This window comes from Salvia miltiorrhiza, chromosome 4 (genome assembly GCF_028751815.1).
Source record: "Salvia miltiorrhiza cultivar Shanhuang (shh) chromosome 4, IMPLAD_Smil_shh, whole genome shotgun sequence".
Taxonomy (NCBI): domain Eukaryota; kingdom Viridiplantae; phylum Streptophyta; class Magnoliopsida; order Lamiales; family Lamiaceae; genus Salvia; species Salvia miltiorrhiza.
The window spans coordinates 11,903,946-11,911,777 of record NC_080390.1 but is presented as its reverse complement, the minus strand read 5'-3'; the positions used below and the strand labels follow the sequence as shown (position 1 = coordinate 11,911,777).

Below are 7,832 nucleotides of genomic sequence, written 5' to 3'. Positions count from 1 at the left end.
TCGTCACATTTCTCAACCATACACATTCTCGACTTGTTTCGTGGATTGCAATGATTTCAGAATGATTTGAGGATGTTGCAGTCAAGGTTTGCTTCACAGACTTCCATGATATTGCAGTTCCACCACATGTGAAAACATATCCAGTTTGTGACTTAGCTTCATGTGGATCGGATAAAAATCCTGCATCCGAATACCCCACTAGAGCATTATCAGAATTTTCTTGATAATATAATCAAATGTCAATGGTACCCTTTAGATAACGTAGAATGTGTTTAACACCATTCCAATGTCTCAAAGTGGGTGCAGAACTAAATCTTGCTAGAAGATTAACAGAAAAAGCTATATCCGGTCTAGTATTATTAGCTAGATAAGTCAACGCTCCAATTGCACTTAGATATGGTACTTCAGGACCAAGTATCGTTTCACCCTCTTCAATTGGTCGAAATGGATCTTTCTTAGTATCAAGAGATCTAACGACCATTGGTGATGCTAATGGATGTGCATTATCCATGTAAAAGCGTTTTAACACTTTTTCTGTATATGTGGATTGATGGATAAACGTTCCTCCACGGATACGTTCCATTTGTAAACCAAGACAAAACTTTGTCTTTCCCAAATCTTTCATCTCAAATTCTTTTTTCAAATATTTAGCAGTTTTATTGAGCTCTTCAGGAGTCCCAATTAAATTTAAATTATCAACATAAACTGTTATGATTGCAAATCCACTTTCGGTTTTCTTAATAAAAACACAAGGGCATATATCATTATTCTTGTATCCTTCTTTCAAAAGATACTCGCTCAGTCTATTGTACCACATACGACCAGACTGTTTCAACCCATACAACGATTTTTGCAGTTTAATTGAATACATGCTTTTGGGTTTTGACTGCAATCCTTCAGGTATTTTAAATCCTTCGGGAATTTTCATATATATGTCATTATCTAATGACCATATAGATAAGCAGTTACTACATCCATAAGGCGCATATCAAGCCTTTGTGACACAGCCAGACTAATCAAAAATCTAAAAGTAATAGCGTCCATTACTGGAGAGTATGCTTCCTCATAATCAATTCCTGGTTTTTGTGAGAAACCTTGTGCTGCGAGTCTTGCTCTATATCTCATAACTTCATTTTTCTCGTTTCCCTTTCTAACAAAAATCCATCTATATCCAACAGGGATTTTAGATTCCGGAGTTAAGGCTATAGGCCCAAATACTTTCCGGTTATCTCATGAATTTAATTCCCTTTCGATAGCTTCTTTCCACTTTGGCCAATCAAGTCTCTATTTGCATTGTGCAATAGATTTTGGTTCAGGATCCTCATTTAAAACTTGAAGAGCTATATGAAAGGTAAATATATCATCAACGATTTGAATGTAAATAATTTATTGAGATCTCGTGATTTTCAGATACTTGCAATTCTTCAGGAATTAAATCACTTTCATTTGATTGATTAGTCGTTTTCGTCATTGTTTGGTTTCCATCTTGCCCCTTTCTTTTTCTAGGCATAGAATCCTTGGAACCAACTGGTCGACCACGTTTTTTACGAATTTTGGACTCATTTGCTGCCAAAGCTATTTGTCCTTCAGGGACATCAATTTTAGCTGGAGAATTTGCAGCATGTATGTGAGATTGTGTCACTTTTCTTGTATCTACAAAAGCATCAGGAATTTGATTTGCAATCTTTTGCAAATGAATGATCTTTTCAATTTCTTGTTCACATTGATTTGTTCTAGAATCAAAATGTGATAAGTTTTTCTCATTCCAAGAGATTTCCTTGTGCTTTTCTGGATGTAGATTTATTCCTCCTAATGTTGAAAATGTCATTTCATCAAAATGACAGTCTGCAAAACGTGCAGTAAATAAATCACCCGTTAAAGGTTCTAAATACCTTACAATCGATGGTGAATCAAATCCAACATATATCCCAAGTCTTCGTTGGGGACCCATTTTTGTTCGTTGTGGGGGTGCAATTGGGACTTGAACCGCGCAACCAAAAGTTCGTAAGTGAGAAACATTAGGTTATCGGCAAAAAATAATCTGCATTGGGGAGTATTCATGATTGGCTAATGGTCTTAGTCGAACTAATGTTGCAGCATGTAATATGGCATGACCCCAAGCAGTAGTTGGGAGTTTTGATTTCATAAGTAATGGTCTAGCAATAATTTGAAGACGTTTAATAAACGATTCCGCTAAACCATTTTGAGTATGGACATGAGCTACTGGATGTTCAATCTCAATTCCAATAGCCATACAATAGTTATCAAATGCTTGAGATGTAAACTCACTAGCATTATCAAGACGAATTCTTTTAATTGAATTGTCTGGGAATTGAGCTCTTAATTTTATGATTTGAGCAAGTAGTCTAGCAAATGCTGCATTTCTAGTAGAAAGCAAGCATACATGTGACCATATAGAAGAAGCATCAATCAATACCATAAAGTATCGAAAAGGTCCACAAGGTGGATGTATAGGTCCACAAATGTCTCCTTGAATTCTTTCTAAGAAAGATGGAGATTCAGTATTAACCTTCGTATATGAAGGTCTAATGACTAACTTGCCTTGCGCACAAGCATCACATGAGAATTCATTTGTAGAAAAAATCTTTTGATTCTTTTTGTTGTGCCCATATGAATTATTGATTATTCGGCGCATCATAGTCGCTCCAAGATGTCCAAACCTATCATGCCAAAGCTTAAAGCTTTTTGTATCATTGAACTTTACGTTCATGACATGGTTTGTCTCAATTGCTTTTATGAATATGTAATACATTCCAGAAGGTAGTGTTGCTAATTTTTCTTTTGTCGGCTTATAGCCTGAAACAAAAGAATTTATGTAAAGATATTCATTGCTACCTTCTGCAATTGTCTCGATGTGGTATCCATTATTGCGGATATCCTTGAAACTTAGTAAGTTCCTTTTAGACTTACTAGAGTACAGGGCATTTTCAATATCTAATTTAGTATCATTTGGCAAAATGATACAAGCTCTTTCGGAGCCTTCAATGATGTGTGATGCACCTGATATTGTGTTGACATTATCCTCAGCTAATGTCAACTTAAGGAAATACTTCTTCTTTTGAAGAATAGTGTGTGTGGTGGCACTATCGGCAAGACAAATATCACAAGATTCCACTTGATTTTCTGAGATATTTTTGAAAAAAAAATCAATTATTATTGAGTAAGCTTTCAAGATAAAGAAATAAGTAAATGTTCTAATAAAAAAGAAAAACAACATCTTGAAAGTAAATGGTAGAAATAAGCAATGTAATCTTAACAACTAGAAATAAAAGATTAAAGACTAAATAGTGTCCATATTATTGTCTTCAAGCACACCACCACCGATCAACTGATCTATATTATCTCCTTTTGGGTCATCAAAGAAGTCGGAGACATCTAAATGAGTAGTATCAATTGGACCGTCAAAGTCAACATTATTGGACTCCTTCTTGCCTTTTCCCTTGATTGAATCTTGATATAGATCTGCAAGGTGTTTTGTTGTTCGGCAAGTACGTGCCCAATGTCCTGTCATACCACACCTTTGGCATTCACCTTCCTTTTTGTATGAATTGTGCTCGTTGGATGCTTTATATTTTTTGTTGCAAGAGGTTGCATCATGTGGTTTACCGCGTCCGCGACCGCGGCCATATCCACGTCCACGTCCACGTCCACGTCCATTATCATGGTTGAAAGTTGCATTGGCTTCAGGCAATGCAGTGGAACCGGTGAGGCGGAGTTCGTGATTTTTCAAGAGCAATTCATTATTTTGCTTGGCAACCAACAAACAAGATATTAATTCTGAATACTTTTTAAAACCACGCTCTCTATATTGTTGTTGTAACAGCACATTAGAAGCATGGAAAGTGGAGAATGTTTTCTCAAGCATATCAGCATCACTGATTTTTTCTCCACAAAGTTTCAATTTAGAAACAACTAGTATTATACCCGTGCTACGCACGAACCAATTATTCATACGTATTTATCATATATAATAACATTAATATATAGAATTGTAAAAAGCCAAAAAAAAAATGATACAAAACATATCAGTGCTTCGCACAACATATATAATAAGAGTAACATACCCGCGCTTCGCACAACATGAATATTGATACGTATTTGTGAAGTATTGTAGCGGTACTATAGAATTGTAAAAAGAAAAACAAAAGTGATACAAAACATAGTAGAAAGTGGTTAAACAAAACTAATCATGTACATTACATAATACAAAAAATAGGAATAAAAATAATAAATAACTTTCATATCATACAGTTAATATTAAAAGATAGTACAACACAAATATAATGATAGTACGACACAAATATATATTTAGAATTATATTTCGTTACTTATATTACTACATAAAATTATATATGTAAGCACTTTGACTCTACAAAATGATATACAGAAAAACTTTGATATTGTATCGAATATATATTTAGAATTATATTTTAAAAATAAGTAACTTATGTATTAAAAATATTTAAAAAACATAAAAAATCTATGTGCATATAAAGTAATTCTACATATAAAGCCCCTGAGCCAATTTTTTTGAGGAATTCGTCAGTTCGTATTTATCTAAGTAGAATCTTAAAGGGTTTAGAATTAGAATTGAAAATAATCAAATCAAATTCAAAATTTACACTACATAATACAAAAAATAGGAACTGAAAAAACAAAAGAGTTTCACAATATACGACTTACTATATTATTAAAACAGTCAAGCACAAACATTTCTTAGAAAGTAAAAACGATTATTTCAAGAAATATCAACATTACACTAAATAAATATTATAAAGGGAAAAAAAGAGGAAAAAATGATCCTCTAAAATTGAGAGGAGAAAGAGACAAATCAAAGTTGATGCGTTAAATAGTAGTGTCTTGTTTTAAATATTGACTATGAATGGATATAAAATATAATTAGTAGTTCTCAAAAAAGAAAATATTGTGTACGATTGAAGTAATATATATTAAAGATAATTGCATAAAACATTCTAGAAAACTTAAATATGAACTATATTATGAGTACAATTTTCATCATCATCTCCATATATATCATAATTTTCATACCTCGATGATTAGTAACTTTTGATACAGATTGACCAAACTTGTATTTATCGTTATTACATAAGACACAACAAATAAAAATGCCAACATTGGAAATAATAAAAATAAAAGGCCACCTAAAAAAAATAGTGATACAAAACAAATAGTAAATCAAATATTTAATTGGTATATATATATATATATATATATATATATATATATAGAGAGAGAGAGAGAGAGAGAGAGAGAGAGAGAGAGAGAGAGAGAGAATGGATTCATGGAGAATCATAAATAATTTGAGAATGGAGAATTAATATATGCCTTTGATTTTATACATCTTACGGTTGAAATTGAATCAGATTTGATATAACCGCATATTACTTAAAGGTTAATTAAGTCAATTGGTTATTTTATGTAACTGATATTTCCTAAATCTTAGCTTCAACTAATCACTTTATTTATTGAAGATATATAATTATCTTTATAATTTTCTTCTTTCAATCACCGTATCATGTCATCTAATTCTTTTTCTTTACGATCTTTTATTATTATTATTATGTTCTTCATAAACTATTATATTTTAATATTTTTATTTTTGAAAGATATGTTTCATATTCATATTTACGTATATAATCTTATTTTCATTAAATTATTTCTCCATTGAAATCTGAATTAATCTGTACAGATTTCACAGAATTAATTTGTACATCTTCTCTTTATTATTTTACGGAATAAATTTCAATTAATTATTTTTACATAATCAATTTGTATATATTCTCAATAATAAATTTTTACATAATAAATTTCATATTAATTTTCTATCTTTGTACAATTAAGTACAATATATTACCATTTTAATTTTTAGCATCCAACATACGAATAACAATTGTATTATAATATTTTTTAAAATGTACACAAATAAAAATAATGATTTGTTGAATAACGTATTTTTTACTCATAAATTAATGGTTTATTTTCTTAAAGGAGAATTAGTAATAGAACAATTAAATAAATACAGCCCAATTAAATACAGTACAATAAATTCAGCCCAATTAAATAAATACAGTCCAATAAATTTAATTCAGCCCATCCACACTTTTCAACCCTAAAATACAGCTTAAATACTCATCTCCTCTAAAATTAGGGTTCAGCGCCGCTTCTTCTCTCTCATTTCTTCTCCCATCCGTGCTCTCCCTTGTCTTCTCTCTCCCTCTGCCTCACCCTCTGCAGACTCTCTTCCACCTGCCGGCGAGAAGCTCAAACGTTCTCTCTATCGTCATCTCTCTCCCTCTGCCGGAGAAAAACCTGCAACCGTATCACGACAAAGCCGCGGTCCGAAAACCTTTAGATCCCTAAACTACCAAATCCGGCCTCACATCTAGACGACGCTCCACGCGGTGTCGCCTCTCTCCTCGACGACGATAAATGAGCCGCTGCCTCCCTCTGCTCAGCCCCTATCTAGCCGCCGCCATCCGAGTTTCAAACTACGGCGTCGCCCAGCCCTAGCTTCCAGATCTCGGCCTCCTCCCTCGACTGCATCTTTAATTCTTGCGATCTCTATGTATATTTTTTCTTGCTGAATGGATTATTTTTTTTCATTTAGCCACAAATTTTGAAACAACAGTTTGTTTAATACAGTAAGATATTTTGGGCATCTAATTTTTGTCCATCTGTTTTGGGCATCTGATTTTTTGAAAAATCTATAAACAAAAAAAAAAATTCGCAGATCTGAAGTATCCCAAGAAGCTTGTGGTGTAAAGTTAAGTTGAAATTAACTGTTATTTGACCGATTTTATGTGCATCCTTCGTTCCAATAATTTGTATGTTTTGCTTGTATGCATAATGCATGTAACATATGCAGGACGACTGATATGCATAATTTTCTTTATCTCCTGATTTTGTTCCCCACCCCTTTTGCACTTAAGCTAGAGAATGTGGAGCTCCCATGTCTTGTCAGTTATTTCACAAAAGTCTTTATCTTTCATTTTCTATATTTTGTCTTCCTTTTTGTCTTTCAACTTATGAAGAAATTAATGGATATATTTCCAACAAAGAATACTTCTTCAGTTGCCTGATTTTTGTCTATCTGTTTTGGGCATCTGATTTTTTGAAAAATCTATAAACAAAAAAAATATTTTTCGCAGATCTGATTTCAGTACTATTTTTTGGCATCTGATTCAGTAGATCTATGAACATCTTTGCTCTTGTTTGCAGTCTGTTTTTCGCATTTGATTTTTGTAGATCCATGAACATCTTTATTTTCTTTCGCATGTAGATCTATGAACATCCACACAAATTCATTATCTTTCGACAATTTTTTGCTACTGATATATACTTTCTCTTATAAAAATGATATAATATAAATTTTCTATGCTAACTTTTACTTGTGCCTTTTGCAGATCTCAGTGGTAATACTTCAGATCTCACTTCCATGGAAAGATTCAGTCTTAATCTCCACTTCAGATCTCACTTCCATGGAAAGATTCAGTCTTAAATCTTTTGCGGTCTTGCTACAAAAATTCAGAAATATTCGTTACATTTTTAGACTTTGTGTAAAGTAGAAAAAAGTGTATAAATTTGTATCTTAATTGTAATTGAAACTAATAATAAACAGCAAAAAAATTAAACAGAATAAAAAGAAAAATAGCAGCAGTAAAATTAAAATAGCATAAAGAAGCAATAAAGAAACCGAGAGTAGAGAGAGAAAGATTGCAAGCTGAAAATGTCATCTGAAATAATCAGAGTCCCCTATTTATAGAAAAAAGCTCACATTTATCAACAATAAA

General features: G+C 32.3%; 1 long non-coding RNA gene across 1 annotated transcript; it reads left to right on the top strand.

The window, feature by feature from the left end:
* The first annotated feature begins 6,050 nt into the window (after nt 1–6,050).
* LOC131022739 (uncharacterized) lies at nt 6,051–7,832 on the top strand. Its single transcript, XR_009101401.1, has 2 exons — nt 6,051–6,607; nt 7,446–7,832. It is a non-coding gene; the product is annotated as an uncharacterized LOC131022739 (long non-coding RNA).